At 35.7% G+C, this 21,695-nt stretch overlaps 1 long non-coding RNA gene across 1 annotated transcript; it reads right to left on the bottom strand.

Annotated features, from left to right (window-relative positions):
• Nucleotides 1-10,573: 10,573 nt before the first annotated feature.
• Nucleotides 10,574-17,719, bottom strand: LOC144991026 (uncharacterized). Its single transcript, XR_013654937.1, has 2 exons — nucleotides 17,085-17,719; nucleotides 10,574-15,264 (listed from the first exon to the last, which is right to left on the bottom strand). It is a non-coding gene; the product is annotated as an uncharacterized LOC144991026 (long non-coding RNA).
• Nucleotides 17,720-21,695: the final 3,976 nt, after the last annotated feature.

The raw sequence follows: 21,695 nt of genomic DNA, 5'->3' as shown, positions 1-21,695 counted from the left end.
CCCCCTCCCCCTCCCCTTCCCTCTGACACACGCGGCTCCGTCTCTATGACGGGAGGCGCAGCTGCGGCCCAGAGTTCATTGTCAGATAGAAAAAGACTCCCAATTACCTGTTGGCGTGATTCAGCCAGCCACCGGCGAGTTGCGCCCCCCTCTCGAGTTTTTTTTACTTATGTTCCAAAGACTACCGCAAAGAGGTGTGGCCGCAAGCGTCTTGCAGCAGAGGGTGGTGGTCACGTGCGCATCGGGTCTGCTGTGTCGGAGCAAAGAATTGTGGGAAATAATATCCATTGCCTGCTTTTTTCGAAATTGGGTTGAGCACGGGTGTTTGTTCTGCCTAATTCCTTTTCATGTGCCTGTTTTACGTTGTTTCACTCTGAGGTATTCTTTTTTTTTTTTTTTTTTTTTTTTTGCACCATAAGTGTGAAGAGCAAATAGGACGAAGACATTCTTAAGAGTCTGATGTGTCAATTAAAAAGTATTAAGTGTCGGCTGCTGAAGCAATTTCAAATTAAAAGCTCCAAGCTTCCTCTTTGAATATAGTATGTAGCACATTAGGTGTAACGCCTCAGGCACGGCAAATGCCGCCCCCTATGAAGTGCCGCCCTGGGCGACCGCCCACATCGCCCATATCTAAAACCGCCACTGAGCTTGCCTGATAACAAACAGGCTATCTTTCTCCATCCACAGATGGATCAGATTTTCCTTATTCTCGTCAGTCCCTACATATATAAAACACATTTAAAAAATATGCTAATAACTTATTACTACGGTTAGAACTCACTCATTTTTTATGTAATATCAACAGCGTTTGTTTTTTTGAGGGGTGACCAAGATGGCGCTCTGAACAGTCGTGTTTGGCTGAGCTCTGCAAACCTAACTGTTTTTTGTAATAATACACGGTTAGCAAAGACCCTTTCTTGATTTTTTTTACTTCTTTACAATTTCTTTATACTTTTTGCATAGTTCTCAAAGCAATATGAGCAAAGCCGAGAAGAGAAAGACGGAACTCAAGAAATCGCTAGCGAGTGTTGGCTCTGTTAGCAAACCTGCTAACGTTAGCCAACCTGCAAAGCCGTCTGCGTCGAGTAAGACTACTGATGCTAAAGTCAAATTAATTGACTCAATGCATGACTACATGGAGGCAGTTTCGGAACCATTCCTAATGGAAGAAGAACACTTCCCTGCTCTTCCCTGCACACCCACTGCTTCCCCAGCTGGTAAGCTGAGAAAAGTCACAGAGAAACGGAGACAGAGGCTGTTCTTTCTCAACTCTCGTCACTCACACAATTGATAAACTCGAGGTCAGACACTCTGGAAAAGTTAATTAGCGGCAACTCCAGAGAGATCTCTGAGATGAAAAAAGCTGTGCAGGAGAACTCCATGCAAATCTCAGCTGTGAAAGACTCCGTTGATGTCGTTTGTACTGAAATTAGTGACATATTGAAGAACAGAGTGATCCACGCTGAGGCACAACTGGAGAAATATAAAACAATCGTGGAAACACAGGAAAAAAGGATCTCCCAGCTGGAAAGCTACGCCCGCCGCTGGAATCTGAAACTTCGCGGTTTGGCTGAGAAAGAAAATCAGAACGTGCGGCAAGAAGTGATCCAGATCTGCCAGTCTGTTCTACCGGAGGCGAAAGACAAACTCCCCGATGTTGTGGATACGGTACACAGACTCGGCCCGAAGAGAGACCGAACAACAACCAACCGAGAGGGATCATCATCCAGTTTACTGCGAGGATTCACCGCGATGCTGTCTGGCGCGCTGCAAAGAAATCTGCCTTCCTGAAAGAACAGAACCTGAGGATGTCGGAGGATCTGTCTGCTGAGGACCGCCAACGGAGAAACCAACTGTGGCCGGCCGTGGAGAAAGCCAGGAGGGAGAACAAGCTGGCGTTCTTTGTTGGAGGACGTGCCTTTGTGAATGGTAAAGAAATTCTGCCATAACGAAGGCTGCAGATGTGAAAGCTGGATCTGAACGTTTTTTGCTATTTTCCACATTTGTCAAAAATGATACTGTTGCTTAAAATTTGATTTTATTTGAGCTCATAAGCTATTGCATTCAAGCTGCTACTTTTTATTTTAATTTTTATCTTGCTTTAATTTTGTTTTTGATATAACATTATAATGTTATTTTAAGTATTACATTATACTTAAATGTGAATCAAGTAGCAGCATTGTGGGTTTTATTTTTATTTCTTTTTTTCTTCAAACATTTACTCTTATGAGTAAGATGGGACTAATAACGCCCATCACTTTGACGTTATTTCATAAGCAAATAATTATTGTTAGGGTCTTAGTTCACAGCTTTTTTTGTAATGGTTTGCAGGTTCTTATCCTCTTTCTGTTCCTAAGCGACCAAAAATCCTTAACTCAACTTCTTTTTTCTTCTTCTTTGGTCTAAATATCTTTTGTTTTTGTTTTTGTTCTTTTTTTCTATTTCAACTTCATGTCTTTATCCATTATTTCTTTAAATGCGAGAGGTTTAAGAAACAATGTTAAACGTAAAGCCATTTTTTTGTTTTGTAAGCAGTTTAATTCAGATTTTTGTTTTATCCAAGAGTCCCACTCAACTGAACAAGACAAATCCTTCTGGAGGTCACAGTGGGGAAATGATGTGTGGATGTCACATGGTACAGAGCGAGCTGCTGGTGTCTGCATTCTCAAAAACAGATTCAATGGAAAAGTTTTGCTATCTGACAGCGATAAAGATGGTCATTACATTTTTATGATACTTGAAGTAGCCCATTCCGTCTTTATTGTAGTCAACGTGTACGGGTTCAACTCCCAAACAGAAAATAATCGTCTCTTCAATAGACTAGAAACACGTTTATTGCACGGGCTGTCTAAATACCCAAAGTCTTTTATAATATTTGGAGGGGATTTTAACACAGTTTTTGATAATTCTATGGATAGATGGCCTCCCAGGAGTCCAGACTCTAACTCTCCTATAAAGTTGTTTGCACAAAATTTAGATTTAATTGATTCTTGGAGAGACTTGCATCCAAACCAAAGAGCTTATACATGGTGTAACAAATCACAGACCAGACACTCACGCATTGATTTCTGGCTTACTTCTAAAGACTTAAAAAATGTTAAAACAGATATTCATGCCACACCGCTTTCAGACCATAAAACAATTCATCTAACCGTCCCTTTGTCGAGCTCCTCTGGCACTAAAGCTTCATACTGGAAGTTAAACAGTACCATTCTTGAGCATCTGGAGGTGATTTCTGAAACTCATCGCTTAATAAAACTTTATTGAAACAAAGTACTAGCTGAACACTCATTCTGTAATAATTGGGAACTTTTGAAATACGAACTTGGTAAATTTTTTAGAAAATATAGCTCTGATTTAACAAAAAAAAGAAGAGCTGTTGAGACAGATGTAATACAGATGATTGCTCTTCTTACATCTAAGCCAACAGATGTCCTAGATGAAACGGATAAAACAGCTTTAATAGACTTACAACACAAGTTAGATGACATTTATAAGCACAAAGCAGAAGGAGCGTTTATCCGATCTAGGAGAAGGTGGATTGAAGAAGGAGAGCAGAACTCTGCCTATTTTTTCAGGCTAGAGAAATACCAGTCCAATAGCAATTCTATTTCACAATTAAATATTAATGGGGTCATTTCTGATGATAGAAGTACCATAGCAAAATATTGTTCTGATTTTTATAGTAAACTCTATTCTTCCAACTATTGTTCAACATCTGCCCTTACCTTTCTTAACACTGTCAATAATATTACTCCTGTGAGTGAAGCGGACAGAGTCTGTTGTGATGATGTCATCTCTTGGAATGAGGTTACAGATGCTATAAAATATCTGAAAATAAATAAATCTCCTGGAACAGACGGCCTTACTGCCGAGTTCTATAAACAGTTTTCTGACAATTTAGCCCCATTTTTATTAAAAGTTTTTGAAGAAAGCATTAACAAGGGTGCACTCCCTCCAACGTTATCTCAGGGACTTATTACATTGATCCCTAAACCGAGAAAAGGATCCTCTTTCCTTAGATAACTGGCGACCAATCACCTTATTGAACTGTGATTATAAGATATTGGCTTTGATTCTTGCAAATAGAATAAAGACAGTCTTAGATACAATTATTGATGAAAATCAGTCTGGATTTATGCAGAATCGTCACATCTCAAACAATATTAGATTAATTTTAGACATACTAGATTACTCAGAACTCGTGCAGCATGACAGTCTCATTCTTTTTCTAGACTTTTATAAAGCCTTTGATTCTTTAGAACACAATTTTATTATTGCTGCTTTAAATAAATTTGGTTTTGGTCAATTCTTCTGCAATGCTGTTCAAACTTTATATGTCAATAGTAATAGTTCTATAAAACTCGCCAGCGGAACTTCTCCTAGATTCTTCTTGAAACGTGGGGTAAGGCAGGGATGCCCCTTATCAGTCTGTTTCTTCTTTCTGTTCAACTCCTTAACCTACATATCAAACTCAGCCCATTAAAAGGTTTAATTGTGGCTGAGAGGGAAATATTCATAAGTCAACTAGCAGATGACACTGCTCTCTTTCTCAGAGACGCTTCACAAGTAGCTGTGGCGATTAATATTATCCAATCCTTTTCTAAAGCTTCAGGACTTACCCTTAATTTAAATAAATGTGAAATTCTGCCTGTTAAAAACTGTTTACTTACATCTATCCAAGGTATTCCTGTAAAAACATCTGTTACGTACCTTGGTATTCAAATCACTAAAGATATGCAATCCAGATGTTCTATAAATTTCTCTCCAATAATAGATACAACCAAAAAAAACCTAAACCAATGGCTGCAAAGAGATTTGTCTTTGAAAGGCAGAGTTCTGCTTACAAAAGCAGAAGGAATCTTTCGTTTGACGTATGCAGCTCAATCTCTACAGATTAATAACACAGTCTGCAATGCAATTAATAGAATATTATATAACTTTCTATGGAGAAATAAAACTCACTATATCAGAAAATCTGTTATTTTAAATACCTCTGATAAAGGCGGTTTAAATTTTATTGATTTTACTGCCCTTAACAATACACTCAAGGTAATCTGGATTAAGAAATATCTTAATAACCCCACATCTATCTGGAACTTTATTCCACATTTTGTATTTTCAAAGGTAGGAGGCCTTAACTTCCTGCTGTGCTGTAACTATAGTATTCCAAAAATCCCTTTGAAACTGTCAAATTTTCATCAACAGGTTCTCTTAGCCTGGGCTCTGATCTACAAACACAACTTTTCTCCACAGAGTTGTATTATCTGGAATAACTGTAATATTGTCTATAAAAGGAAAACTCTGTTTTTAAATAATTGGTTTAATAATGGTATAATTTTCCTCAATCAATTATTCAAAGAACCTGGATTATTATATAACTACTCAGATTTCACAAAGCAGTATAAAGTACCAATAACTCCCAAAGAATTTGCAGTAGTGTTTGATGCCGTCCCATCTGGGCTTTGCATGTTATTCAGGGGTTTCTACAGCGCTCCTCCTCTGACTCTTCATCCTCCTGATGTGCTCAAATCTACTGAGCCCGTGTCCTGACATTGAGATATAAAAATATATCTTGTTCCCACAGATTAATATCTTGTTCCCACAGGTTATTATGTCGTTCGCACGAAATACTATTCCGTTCCCACAAGATACTATTCCGTTCCCACAAGATACTATTGCGTTCCCTCAAAATACTATTCCGTTCCCTCGAAATGATTAACTCGTGCGAACGCAATAATTATGTCGTTCGAACGCAATAATTAATCCGTTGGAACGCAATAATTATTCACGTCATAAGTCATTCACGCCGATATGCTCTCTGTACGTCGGCAAAACTAAGCCGCTTTCAGCGGTAACTTCCGTGTCTCTGTGACCCATATTCGTTCAAAAAAGGAACATGAAAAACAAAAATGATCACTTTATTACTGTCTCAATGAATATAAGAAAAATATCAAAAGATATATGATAACTAGGCTGCATTGTCATACGATAGCTCCTGCTAGGCTACTAGCTCCGCCGCAGAGCTCTTTGATGTATGGCGGCATTTGGGCAACTGGCTGGTCGTTTGACAGACAGCTGATATTGTAGTTTAGGGTCGAACAGGAATAATAATATTCAGGACTTGTCTTTTATTAACTTTAGCAGTCAGTCGCTTTACATTCGAAGGCTATAAGGATACATGCTAACTGACTAGCCGATCATTGATCCTGTTATTAATTTACGTCATAGATTTACAGCAGATACCTTCACATTTCTGTCTGTGTGTGTCTCATTACATTGCATTGAAGACACGCAGGATGTTTAGAGTACAGATTTATTTATTTCAAAAAGCACAAAGCATCCAAGTCAGGACACGGGCTCCGTACAAAATCCCCTCTGGGTAATTTCTGCTTCACTTCCGCTAAACAGTTGAACTCAAAAATCAGAGCTTTGTTTCAAGATAATTTAGTTTCTGTTCCATCAGCTATCTATTATTGGGCTAATTTCACTTCTAACATTGATTGGAAAAAAGTCTGGTCTTTACCACAAAAATACTTCTTAACAAATAAAGTCAAAGAAATCTTTTTTAAACTCGTACACAGATTTTATCCAGCAAAGCATTACTTAACTAAATTTAAGGCTGACATAAACACCAGTTGTACTTTCTGCCAGAAACAACCTGAAACCTGCTCTCATTTATTCTGGTCTTGTGAATTTACATACAGATTTTGGAAAAACATTCACAAATTTATCACCGATTCTATTTTTGCTGACATACAACTTTATTATAAAAACATACTTTTTGGTTTTCATAGCTTTGATGTCAAAGACCGTGATGCTTTCTTTTGTGTAAACATGGTATTATTTATGGATAAATTTCATATACACAAAAGAAAATTTTCCAATAAAAAACCTGATTTCTTTGTGTTCAAACTGGAACTGCAGCGTTATTTAAACTTAATTTCTGCTTCAAAAAATACAAAAGCTCAAAAAACAATTAGCATCTGTAATTCTTTTGGACTGCTGACATAGATTTACTCTCGCATTTTCTCTTTTCTCTTTATTTTTTTGTTTCTTTTTATTTCTTATTCCCTTTTGTGTTTGTTATTAATAATTAGTATTTTTTAAAGAATGCAACATGTTTGTTCTGTATTCAGAATTCTATTGTACATTATATGTGCATAATTGTTGTATTTTCTTGTTTTGTATGTTGCAATTGTTCAATAAAAAAAAAATAAAAAAATTCGCGCTAGCGTTAGCTTTAGCATTACCGAAACTGATGAGCTTCAAAACATTTAGTCGATTGAGGAATATAATATATTAAACGCATCATCTTACGTATTTACAAATATATTTTACAACAGATACTTGATAATTTTAAATATACTTACATTTTTAAGTTTTTTTTTTTTTTTTTTTATTGATGCAGAACAAAAGTGACATACAGCAAAAGAACAAGGAACAATAAACTGTACATCAAATGTTCAAAATAAACGCCAGGGGATATACAAGCAAAAAAATAAACTTACATTAAATTATACAGCTGAGCAAGGTGATACGTTTTAATAGCTTTTTTGTTTGTACTGGGGGAAATGGAATGTAAGTAACATCTAACTTGGGCTAGTAAATCAATAAAATTAGGAGCTTTATTGCTGAATTTAGATTTGTGAATATAATACTTGGTTAATAAAATCAGAAGATTTATTAAATAAAATTGAGATAAAAATGTCTTATCATAATTAACGTAACCAAATAAGATGTTTTTCCAGGTTAAATTAAAATGTGGATAAATTTGAGTTTTTATCAGATTTGTCAATTTGTCCCATATTTTTTCAGTGTACTTGCAGGTCCAAAAAATATGCACCAACGTTTCCTCAGACTGAGAACTGAAAGAACAGTTTTTATCAATATCCCTTTTTAGCCTTTGCATATACTGATTTGTTGGATAAAACCTATGAATGATCTTGAACGAAACCTCTTTCACTTTGTTGTTTAGAAGATATTTGTTTGGCAGAAGCCAAACCTTTTCCCAACACATTTGACCATGAAGTGAAGTCCAGAAAGTTATGGCCGGGGATTCAGTTTTTAGCTCCTGCTAGAACAGTCTTCGGATGGCTTTGTTTTGATTTCTCAAAGCAGAGAAGCAGAGTTTTCCGACAGCAGTGTCCATCACATGAAGCTGTGGTTGGGGAGCAGATGTAGTAGGAGTTCTTTTATAAAGATAGGCGAGGTTGAGGGAAACGGCATCAAAAACAACCGAAAAGTCCTTCATAGAAACAGGGATCTGGTAGAACTGAAGGAATTCGGTGTGAGTGTAAAGTTGACCTTTTTGATTGAATAATTGACTAACTAGTCTGATATTATTATCAAACCACTGTTGGATAAAGATAGTTTTGTTTTTGTAAAGAATATATCTATTGTTCCAAATGTAAAACCTGTGAGGAGAAAAATTATGTTTATAAATCATGGACCAAGCAAGCAACATCTGTTTATGAAATGAAGATAGTTTGATGGGCACTTTGTCGGGCTTGTAGGTGCAGAGCAGTAAAAAGTCGAGGCCACCAACCTGGGAGAAAATATAATTGGGAATGAAGTTCCACAGAGAGTTCGGATTTTTCAAAAACTTTCTTATCCAATTAATTTTAAAAGTCATATTTAGGGTACTGAAATCCAGAAAGTTCAGACCCCCACTAGTGTAATCATTCATTAGAACAGATTTCCTTATATGATGAGTTCGGTTTTTCCAGACAAAGTCGCATAGCAGTTTATCAACAGTTTTGCTAATAGTGTTACAGACATAAAGAGACTGAGCGGCATAAATGACTCTGGAGAGGCCTTCAGCCTTGGAGAGGAGAATTCGACCTTTAATGGAAAGGTCACGTAAGAGCCAGAGGTTAAACCTCTTTTTCATTTTATCAATAATTGGAAAAAAGTTAGTATTACCTCTATCATTTTCAGTTTTTGATATTATTATACCAAGATACATGACTGATGTCTTTACAGGAATATTAAAGAGTGAATCCGAATCACAAGATTTAATTGGGAGGAGTTCACATTTTTTCAGATTTAATGAAAGACCGGATACTTTGGAAAAGGACTTAATTATATTTATTGCTAATGGAATTTGTGAGCTGTCTTTAAGAAAGAGAGTCGTATCATTGGCGAGCTGACTTACGACAATAGATCTACCAGCGATGGAGATCCCTCGTAATGGACTGGATTTAATGTGGTCACAGAGAAGCTGAGCTACAAGAAGAAATAGATATGGAGATATGGGACAACCCTGTCTAATCCCACGTTTTACATCAAACCTAGGTGATGAACCATGTTTAAGTTTAATGGAGCAGGTGGCATTGTTGTAAAGAGTTTTAATGACTTTGCAGAAGTAGTCACCAAAACCAAATTTTTGTAAGGAGCGATACAGGAAGTTATGTTCTACTGTATCAAAGGCCTTAAAAAAGTCCAGAAATAGCATAAAAGAGTCATGTGCAATTAGATAAGAGTAATCGAGTATGTCCAAAACTAAACGAATGTTGTTTGTGATATGTCTGTTGGGTAAAAAACCTGATTGTGATTCATCTATTACTGAGTTAAGAACAGATTTAATTCTTTTAGCAATAAACTAAAGCTAAAATTTTATAATCATTATTAAGAAGACAGATGGGTCTCCAATTATCAATATAAAGTAAATCTTTGTGAGGTTTTGGGATCAGGGTAATAAGTCCTTGGGTCATACTCCAGGGTAGGGTGTCATTAGAAATACTTTCGTTGTAAACTTCCAGTAAAAAGGGCGCCATCTGCTGGTAGAATAAAGTATAAAATTCAGAAGTTAATCCATCAGTTCCTGGAGATTTGTTTGTTTTTAACATCTTGATGCAGTCACAGACTTCTCCAAGACTTACTGGATCATCACAAAGCTCTTTTTCAGAGTCTTTAATTGTTCTGGTACTGTTTAAAGAATTCAAAAAGATTTCAGCCTCTATTTCAGAATATTGTGATGAATACAGATTCTTATAAAATGATGAACAATAGTTGGAGATTATTTTAGCATCACTAAAATTTATTTAATTAATTTTTAACTCGTTAATAGTGTTTATCTGTCTTTGATGCTTTTCCATTTTAAAACTTACATTTTTAAGTCCTCTTTCTCGCGCAACCGTCCGCCATCTTCGAATAATTCAAACGCAGTGTATTGTGGGTCACACACAATGCATTCTGGTATGAACGCAGTGCATTCTGGGCAATATTCGCTGATCGAGTGAGCATCTTTTTTTTCTTTTTTCGGTCATAGTCAACTTTTATTGTGGCTTTTTTTTTTAACAACTTTATTGCACATTATGCCATTTTACAAGAAAGTACTTTTAGGTATGCAATCAAAAAAAAAAAAAAAACATAATAGCATATATCAAATACACATCTGTAACATACAGAGGAACAAGAATAGAAATAGAAATAAGCCAGGGGGTTAAACTCTATGAAAAAATACTGAATCTATCACATACAGACAATGTTCTGATTGCTTTTTGCTTCTCTGAATTTCGAATACTGTTGATATATTGACCTAAATCAGAAAGGAATACAGTGAAACAGGGTTTTCTACCAGAAAATTTACATTTATGGATATGGAATTTAGCCAAAATGAGTAAAAGATTTAAAAGTAAACCAGAGTCCTTTTGCATATGTTTTGATATTAGACCCAACAAGACATCTTTCCAGAATAAGACAAAAAAAGAATCAATTTTATCATTAATAAAATCACACAACTTCTGCCAAAACACCTTCACTTTGGGACAATACCAGAAAAGATGAATAACTGTTTCAGGGGAATTACAACCAAAACTACAAAATGTCTCAATGTTTAACTTAAATCTATTTTGAATAAGCGTTTTAGATGGATAAATTCTATGGATAATCTTAAAAGAAACTTCTTTAACCTTATTAGTGATTAAAAATTTATTGGGTATTTGCCAAACCTCCTTCCATGCAATATCTACAACAAACATGTTCCAATAAGACATACTACGAGGTAGTGAAACAACATTCGTTTGAAATAATGTTCTAATGGCTTTGTTGTTTTTCCTGGGATAACCAGTCAGACATATTTTCCCCACAGGAGTATTAATGGGAGAGAGTAGAAAAGGCTCCTCAACATGAACTCTGTGTTGGAACTTAAACAACATGCAGACACCAGAGGGAATAGCTCCAAACATTCTAGCATATTCTAAAGGGGGAACAGGGAAGTTACATTTAGAGAGAAACTCCTCATAAGTTAAAACTAAGCCCTGGTTGTTAAATAATTGAAACACAAAAATAATCTTATTTTGAAACCAATGTTCTATGAAGAGTGATTTACGTTTATATAAAATGTCTCTGTTATTCCAGATAGAATATTTGTGAGGTGAAAAGTTGTTTTTGTATACAAGGGACCATGAAATGAAGGCTTGGCGATAAAATGCAGATAACTTTAGTGGGATTTTACATACATCATAATTACACATGAGAAAGAAATCAACACCACCAATTTTAGATAAAACGTGAAGAGGTATAGTGTTCCAAATGGAGCTGGGATTTCTAAAAAGTTGTTTCAGCAAATTAATTTTAAATGTGTTATTTAAGGTATAAAAATCAAGAAAATTGAGACCACCTTTTTCATAGGAGTTCATGGGAACATTTTTTCTTAAGTAATGGGTTCTGTTTTTCCAGATGAAATTAAAAAGCATTTTGTCAATTTCTTTGATAATTTTATCATCAACATGTAAAGCCAAAGCTGCGTATGTTAAGCGGGAAATACCTTCTGCTTTGCTGAGTAAAATCCTTCCTCTCAAAGATAAATCTCTGGAGAGCCACTGATTCAATTTCCTTTGAGTTTTTTCTATTATTGGGTTAAAATTTAGGGAGCTTCTTGCATGTTGGTCTTTTGTTATTAAAATACCTAAATATTTCACTTCAGATTTAACTGGAAGATTATACAAAGTAGTAGCAGCACCTTCTTTAATTGCCATTAATTCACATTTATTCACATTCAAACAAAGACCGGACGCATTTGAAAATGTCCCAATAACGTCAAAAGCAACAGGGATTTGCTTTTCATTTTTTAGAAAAAGTGTAGTGTCATCTGCAAGTTGAGTAATGATTAGTTCTTTGTCAATGAGATTGATGCCTTGAACTGCACTGGATTTAATGTGATCTGTTAACAGTTGAGAAACTAAAAGGAAAAGATACGGAGAAACTGGACAACTTTGCCTAATTCCTCTCTCTAGATTAAATCTGGGAGAGGTGCCACCTGCTAATTTAATAGAGCTGTTACAGTTTTTGTATAATGTAACAATAGCTGAATAAAAGTTTTCTCCAAAACCAAATTTTTTAAGACAATGCAAAATGAATTTATGTTCTACGGTATCAAATGCTTTGTAAAAATCCAGAAATAAAATAAAACCATTGTCATTTATAATGTCCGGATGATCAAGAATGTCCAAAACTAGCCTGATATTATTCATTATATGTCTTCCTGACATAAAGCCAGACTGGGTCTCATCAATCACTGAGTCCAGTGTCAGTTTTAGTCTCTTAGCCAAGATTGTTGCAAAGATCTTATAATCATTGTTGAGTAGTGATATTGAACGCCAGTTATCTAAGAACAATGGGTCTTTTCCAGATGGGTGACAGTGGCTCAGGTGGTTGAGCGGGTCGTCCAATGGTCAAAAGGTTGGCGGTTCGATCCCCGCTCCCACCAGCCAAAATGTCGTTGTGTCCTTGGGCAAGACACTTCACCCTCCTTGCCTCCAGTGCGGCTCCACTGGTGTGTGCATGTGTATGAATGATCCCGGTGATGGTCAGAGGGGCTGTAGGTGCGAAATGGCAGCCACGCCTCTGTCAGTCTGCCCCAGGGCAGCTGTGGCTACAACCGTAGTTACCGTCACCAAGTATGAATGAGGAGTGAATGAATAATGGACATAATGTAAGCGCTTTGGGTGTCTTGAAAAGTGCAGATAAATCCAATCCATTATTATTATTATTATTTCGGAATTAATGTCATCAAGCCTTGAGTCAATGTCGTAGGAAGAAGTTCTTTATCTATACTTTCTAAAAACATTTGATGCAAAAAGGGAGACACATCCTCAGCAAAACATTTATAAAACTCTGAAGTCAGCCCATCTGTCCCTGGTGATTTATTGGATTTAAGTTGTTCTATGGCCTTTTGCACTTCCTCAAGTGTAATCATGCTCTCACATTGCTCCTTTTCACTTTCAGTGATGGTTTTGACTGTTAACGAATCTATGAAGGCATCTGTTGAAACTTGACTAAATTTAGAACTATAAAGTTTCTGGTAAAATTCACAACAATAGTTAGAAATGACTGTATGGTCTTCTGAAATAGTTCCATCTATATTAATTCTGTGAATGCTACTACCTTTAGAATGGTGTCTCTCCAGATTAAAGAAGTAATGTGAATTTTGTTCACTGTTTTCAAGCCATCTTGATCGAGATCTCACAAAGGCTCCCTTGGCTTTTTGAATATATAAATGATCCAATTCAGTTTGAAGGTTAGAGAGTTGGAGTTTATCTTCATCTGATAGTGTGTCAACATTATTTTGACACAAGTGAGTGATTCTTGAAATGACATTAGCTTCATGTGCTCTTCTACTTTTAGCTTTATCACTACTTACTTTTCTGAGATATTTACTTATTTCAAATTTAAAAAGCTCCCAGTGTAAACCATATTTCTTGTCTATGTTAGCTTTAGACCAAAAATGTGCTATTTCTCTTTTGATTTGTTTTTTAACATTGTCATTCAATAAAATAGAGCTATTAAGTTTCCAATAAGCTGAATGAGTGGCATAAAACTTAGAGATGGTAAACTTTATCTTAATAACTATGGCTTTGTGGTCTGTAAGAGGGGTGGGGCAAATGTTTACATCAATCTGATCTATAGCAACATTTTGAAACCAACCAAAAGTCAATTCTGGACTGACTTGACCGTTTTGTTACTCCATGTAAAGCGTTTGACATCAGGGTTTTTCCTTCTCCATATATCATGGAGGTCAAATTTCTCCATAAATTTCTTTAGCTTGGTGTTGCTTCCATCCTGCGCACGAGGAGGCCACCTATCTGCATTATTATCTGGGACATTATTGAAATCACCCCCCAACAACATGATGGCATTTGGAAATGTTTCTAACCATTTTAACAATATGTTTTCTATATAGAAAAGAAGTTGATCATTTTCTTTGACAGTGTTGTATCCATAAATATTGGCTGAAATAACAATATTATCATCACATTGTAGTATTTGGCAAATATAATGACCTGATGGATCACTTTCAGTAAGTAAAATATCCCCACTAAACTTATTTTTTAGAGTTGTTACCCCAGCTGATCGCTCTGTACCGTGTGAAAACCATAAGGAATTACCCCACTGACACTTCCAGAATTTGGCATCATCAGATATTGAATGAGACTCTTGTAAAAAACAGAGATCTGACTGAAACTGCTTAGCAAAAAGAAATAAAGCTTTGCGTTTAACATAGTTGCGTAGCCCCCTGGCATTAAAAGAAACAAAAGATAGAGTAAACAGATTAACTAGAACAATAAACAACACACAGAAAAAAGATTTTGTTTTATAAAAACTATAAAGTTAGTTAACAAACAGTGCAATATCGAGAACAGCACCAAAATAAATTTTAGCAGCTTTAGGAGAAAAAAAAAAAATGTTAAACTCCTTTTTTTTTCCTTTCCTCCCCTTTTTTCCTTTCTGCCCCTTCTTCCTCCTTCCTTTGTGACCCCCCCATAAAAACAAAACAAGAGGGAATCATTTCAAATAAAAATTGAAAAGGGATTTGGGAGGGGGAAAATGTCCTGAGAATACAGAGGGGAACACACTGGACCCCTCTCATGGTTGGAGAAAAACAAAAAAATAAAAAACAAAACAAAAACATCTCTCTTCTTCATTCATTTTTCTTTCCTTTCTTTATTCACGGGTGAACTTCTGATCCATTAATAAATTCACGGCCTCCCACGAAGTAAGCCGCCTTTCCCTCCTCGCGTGCTTTCTTGATTTTCGGCCACAGCTTCTGCCGATTCTCCCTGTCCTCTTTAGTTAGGTCCTCGTTGAAGCGCAGGCCTTTGGCTTGGAGAAACCCGTTCTTCTTGGCCGCTCTCCAAACCTCTTCCTTCAGACGCCGGGAGATGAATCTGATTAGAACCCCTCGAGGCCTCGGGTCCTCCTGGCGTTTTCTTCCCATCCGATGAGCGACATCAACAGCATCGGGAAACTTTTCTTTTTCTGAGGGCAGAACATGCTGGCAAATGAGTTCGGTAAAGTTAGAAAGATATTCACAGATTCGGACTTCCGGCCTCAATAACTCTTCCGATAAACGTTCAAATGTGCCAGCAAGTATCTAATTCCTTTTGTATTAACCCAGAGAGTGAACTACAATTTCACTTCAAAAGAAAAAAGATCGTTTTTTCACCTTTTGATCAAAATTGTTCTCTTCGAGGTGTAAATGCAGACACGCAGCGAGCCGGCAGCCAAGGGACCGTCAACAAAGTGCAACCTCTGTGAAACACCATGCTATAAAAATCAATACTCTTTTGAAAAGTGAATACATCTCTACATTTATATGAACTGGTAATGAATATCTGTCAGCATATTCATGCTAAAATAAATATTTTGTGTGTCTTTCTTTATTATATTTTATTGCACATATTTTTCACATTTATTAGAGACAAGAATCATAATTAAAGTGATCAATAGCTTTTAAAAATACTGAAGTTTCAGTCACCAAACTTTCTGTACTAAGTATTCATGACCTTATTGTCCGACTAAAACAAAGACTTGGCCAGAAATGAACTTTGTTTATGTTTTTCTATTAGTCATATATAAATATGGATCATATTCGGTCAAAAATCCTCAATAGCTCTGAAGATACTTAAGCTACAGTCACCAAACTTTCTGTACTAAGTATTCATGACCTTATTGTCCGACTACAACAAAGACTTGGCCAGAAATGAACTTTGTTTATGTTTTTCTATTAGTCATATAGAAATATGGATCATATTCGGTCAAAAATCCTCAATAGCTCTGAAGATACTTAAGCTACAGTCACCAAACTTTCTGTACTAAGTATTCATGACCTTATTGTCCGACTACAACAAAGACTTGGTCAGAAAACCGCTTTGTTTATGTTTTTCTATTAGTCATATAGAAATATGGATCATATTCGGTCAAAAATCCTCAATAGCTCTGAAGATACTGAAGCTACAGTCACCAAACTTTCTGTACTAAGTATTCATGACTTTATTGTCCGACTACAACAAAGACATGGTCAGAAAACCGCTTTGTTTATGTTTTTCTATTAGTCATATAGAAATATGGATCATATTCGGTCAAAAATCCTCAATAGCTCTAAAGATACTGAAGCTACAGTCGCCAATATACTGATTGTATATTGGTGACTGAAGCTTCAGTATCTTTAGAGCTATTGAGGATTTTTGACCGAATATGATCCATATTTCTATATGACTAATAGAAAAACATAAACAAAGTTCATTTCTGGCCAAGTCTTTGTTTTAGTCGGACAATAAGGTCATGAATACTTAGTACAGAAAGTTTGGTGACTGAAACTTCAGTATTTTTAAAAGCTATTGATCACTTTAATTATGATTCTTGTCTCTAATAAATGTGAAAAATATGTGCAATAAAATATAATAAAGAAAGACACACAAAATATTTATTTTAGCATGAATATGCTGACAGATATTCATTACCAGTTCATATAAATGTAGAGATGTATTCACTTTTCAAAAGAGAATTGATTTTTATAGCATGGTGTTTCACAGAGGTTGCACTTTGTTGACGGTCCCTTGGCTGCCAGCTCGCTGCGTGTCTGCATTTACACCTCGAAGAGAACAATTTTGGTCAAAAGGTGAAAAAACGATCTTTTTTCTTTTGAAGTGAAATTGTAGTTCACTCTCTGGGTTAATACAAAAGGAATTAGATACTTGCTGGCACATTTGAACGTTTATCGGAAGAGTTATTGAGGCCGGAAGTCCGAATCTGTGAATATCTTTCTAACTTTACCGAACTTGGCAAATGTTGATCACCTCCTCGCGCACGTTTTCCTTCTCAGCCTCAGTAAGACCGTAGAGCCTCAGATTCCATCGTCGACCATAAGCTTCCACATCTGCAACCCGTGCCAAGCATTTCGATGTATATTCCTCATTTTTTTCCACACGTTGTTCCATAGCATCAACTTTGTCATTTATGAGTTTAATTTCGGAACGGACAGTTTCAACCATTTTCTCAAGAGCATCGCTTAGTTCTTGAGTTGATCAGATCGGCGAGCATATTGACTGCTTCATCTGACTTCATAGACCAGGGCAGAGTAGGCTTTTTAGCAAGAGGAGGCTTACTTGGGGTCACTGGGAGTGAAGGAAATTCTTCCTCTGAAGTCACGGGTATGTCCATGCTGCTGCCGGAGTAGTCGTGCTCGTCGGCTAGTAACAAGGTAGCGGAGCTTTGTTTTTCTTTTGAAGATTCGCTTCATTTAGGAGGTTTTGGCATTTTGAATGATGGGAATTTTAAAAAAAAAGTATCCAAAAACTTCAATCCACAACGTTCTCCGGTCGTTTTAGAGAAAAGGCAAAATCTTGCTGCTTCAAAAAAGCTCAATAAAAAAGTTAGGTGCTCGGAGCTCGATATAAACAAACCGGTCACGCCGCCATCTTGCCGGCCCCTCACTTTTATTGTTCGATCGAGTGAGCATCGATCCACACACTGGTTTTTCGTAGAGAATTCTGGGAAATATTTAGTGCACATGATTTTTTTTATATAACTTTATTGAACAAATGCAAGTATACAACATGAAGAACAATCAATGCAGTATACAACATACAATCAATATACATTACAAACAATGTTAAACAGCCAGGGGAGTCGATTCATTAAATATTTGCAGAGAGTTACAAATTTCAATAGTTCTGAGAGCCTTTTTGTTGGAGGAAAAGGATATTGATTTTATGTAAAAAGTTACATCTTTAATGAATTGTGGGAAGTATGGTGTTTTATTAGTAAATTTACATTTATGTATGTAGAATTCTGCCAGAAGAATTAATAAATTAATTATAAAAAATACCTTTTGTGTTTTGGGGGTCCAAAGTAATACATTTTCACATTTCAAGGAGAAATCTTTGAAGACATGAATAATGATGAATCTACTGAACTCCTTCCAAAATCTCCGTGTGGACAAACAGTGCCAGAAAAGATGAGTTACTGTTTCTGGGTGATCTCCACAGAAACTACAATCAGTATTAATATCTTTTTAAAATTTTATCATGTAATGTTTGGCAGGGTAAATTTTATGGAGAATTTTAAAGGATACTTCTTTTACCTTATTTATTATTAAATACTTATGAGGGATCGTCCAGACTGCTTTCCAGTTGATATCTGGAACAAATTGATTCCAATAATGTAAAATATACGGGGGAGAGGTATAAATCTTTTGAAATAATCTGCGTATTTTTATATTAGTAGTACGCCCATAAGAGAAGCATATTTTTCCTACCGGTGACTCATCCGCATTGGATATTGTATTTTGATTAGGTATCAAATTATCAGTGTTCTTAAATAACATTACTATTCCTGAGGGGATAGCCTTCTGCACCATTGAAAACTCTTGTAAAGTAATAGGTAAATTATACTGTGATAGGAATTCGTTATAGTTTAACAGCTGCCCCTCCTTATTAAATAGTTGAGCCACCAGTAGGATCCCATTCTGGATCCAGGTCTCTAAATAGAGCGATGTATTTTTGTATAAAATATCTCTGTTGTTCCAGATGATGTACTTGTGTGGAGAAAAATTATGTTTGTAAATAAGGTTCCATGCTAAGAGAACCTGCTTATGGAAGGATGAGAGTTTTGTGGGGAGTTTCTCAACATTATAGTGACAATTTAAAATACATTTAAAGCCTCCAAAACGGGAGAAAATCTGAAATGGTATGATGTTCCAGATAGAGGTTGGGTTCTTTAAAAAATTTTTGGCCCAATTAATTTTAAAAGTATTATTGAGAGAGTTAAAGTCTAGAAAGTTAATTCCACCTGATTCATAGTCATTCATAAAGACAGATTTTCTTATGTAGTGTGTTCGATTTTTCCAGATAAAATTAAGAAGTGTGCGATCAATTTCTTTACAAATGTTGTTGTCAAGGTGTAAGCAGATGGCAACATAAGTTAGACGGGAGATTCCTTCTGCTTTGGTTAGCAGTACTCTACCTCTTTAGGATAAGTCCCTTTGTAGCCATTGATTAAGCTTCTTTTTGGTTTTCTGTATGATTGGAGTAAAGTTAGATGAACATCTTTGTTTTTGATTTTTATTAATTAGAATACCCAAGTACTTAATTTCTTGTTTAACAGGGATCGAGCAGATAACATCAACTGAGCAGTCTTTAATAGCTAGTAATTCACATTTGTTTAAGTTTAATGTTAAACCAGAAGTTTGAGAAAAAATATTAATTACGTCTAAGATTAGAGGAATCTGGCTTGAGTTTTTTAAAAAGAGTGTAGTGTCATCAGCCAATTGGCTAATGATAAGCTCTTTGCCAGCTATGGTAATGCCCTGCACATTACTAGAACAAATGTGGTTTGTTAGGATTTGAGTGCAGAGAAGAAACAGATATGGTGAGATTGGGCAACCTTGGCGAATGCCTCGTTTTAGGTCAAATCTAGCGGTGGAGCCATGTCTCATTTTTATAGAGCTGTTACCATTCGAATATAAAGTTCTAACAGCATTACAGAAAAAATCACCAAAGCCGAATAATTTTAATGAGTTGAAAATAAATTGGTGTTCGATTGTGTCGAATGCTTTATAAAAGTCTAGGAAAAGAATAAAGCTGTCATCAGGCACCAAATCAGAGTAATCAAGTAGATCTAGCACCAATCTGATATTATTAGAGATATGCCTATTTTTCATGAAACCTGACTGCGTTTCATCGATGATTAACTGTAATACTTTTTTGATTCTATTAGCAAATATTAAAGCCATAATTTTATAATCACAATTAAGCAAGTAGATGGGTCTCCAGTTTTCAATTAAGAGTATGTCTTTATTTGGTTTTGGAATGAGAGTTATTAGACCTTGAGAAAGTGTCAGAGGGAGAGCATTTTTTTCTATACTTTCTAGAAAAGTTTGTTGTAGGAACGGAGCTAAATTATTAGAGAATGCCTGGTAAAATTCTGCAGATAAACCATCTGTGTCGGGAGATTTGTTGGACTTCAGCGCGAGAATGGAATTAAGTACTTCCTCCAGAGTTAGAGGGCTGTCGCACTGACTCCTGTCCTCCTCGTCAATAGTTCGGAGGTTTTGAATATTGTTAAAAAATAAGGAGGAAATGTCCTCATTGTATCTTGAGCTGTATAGATTAGAATAGAAATTAGCACAAAATTTTGAAAGATGTATCGGATTGTTGGAAATAGTGCCATTGATACTTAAGCGGTTAATAAAGTTGTTTGTTGATCTGTTTTTTTCCAGTCTAAAGAAGTAGGCAGAGTTTTACTCTCCCTCCTCCAGCCATTTTTTCCTGGATCTAACAAAGGCACCTTCAGCTTTGTGTTGATATTTGGTCTAATTTGTTTTGAAGGTCAATTAAAGTTAATTTATCCTCCTCCTCAACCTCTTCTGGTCTTTTTTGATAATAAGATATAATTTTGCTTACCACTTCTTTCTCTTCAGCTTTTCTTGATTTGGCATTTTGACTTCCATATTTTCTTAAGAATTTACAAGTTTCAAATTTAAAAAGTTCCCAATTGGTGCAAAAAGATTTTTCTTTATTGGCCTTATTCCAATAAAAATTAATCAATTTTGTAATTTCAATTCTGACTGCTTCATGCCTCAGTAAAGAAATATTTAGCTTCCAGTAATTGAATTTCCGAGTAGTACTGTCAGGAGTAATAATTTGGATATTAATATAAATAGCTCTATGATCCGTCAGAGGGGTTGGCAAAATATTCACAGTGATGTTATCTTTATTTAAACAGCTTGAAACAAGCCAGAAATCAATGCGAGATTGTTTGGAACCGGTTTTATTACTCCAGGTGAAACGTTTGTCATTGGGAAATTTCTCTCTCCAAACATCCACAATATCGAACTTATTTATAAATCTTTTGAGATTGGTGCTATATGAGGTTTCCCGTCTTGGAGGCCATCTATCAAGTGTATTATTGATAGCAATATTAAAGTCCCCCCCAACAAAAAGTATGGAGTCTGGGTATCTGGATAACCATAAGCTTATTTTTTCTTCTAAGGAGTTCAGTAGTTTGTCGTTGTCATTTTTATTGTTGTAACCATATATATTAACAATGATAAAATTGTAAATATCATTTTTAACTGCCATACAGATGTAGTGGCCAAGAGTGTCACAATCAGAGTCTAATATGTAACCAGAAAAGTTGTTCTTAAGTGTGGTGACACCAGATGAACGTTCAGAACCATGAGATAACCAAATATCGTTGCCCCATTGTGATTTCCAAAAATTTGCATCAGTAGATGTGGAATGACTCTCTTGCAAAAAACATAAATTTGTTTTAAATTGTTAAAGAAATAAAAATAGAGCTTTGCGCTTGCATGTTTGCCTTAGTCCCCTGGCATTGAGAGAAACGAGTGAAAAAAGACACGTTTAATGAACTGATCTAACAAAGAAAGAATAGATTTACAGAAGAGA

This window comes from Oryzias latipes, chromosome 3, assembly GCF_053564925.1.
Source record: "Oryzias latipes strain Hd-rR chromosome 3, Olatipes_Hd-rR_3.1".
NCBI lineage: Eukaryota > Metazoa > Chordata > Actinopteri > Beloniformes > Adrianichthyidae > Oryzias > Oryzias latipes.
Note: the sequence above shows the minus strand (reverse complement) of the source record. Positions and strands in the feature narration are given on the sequence as shown.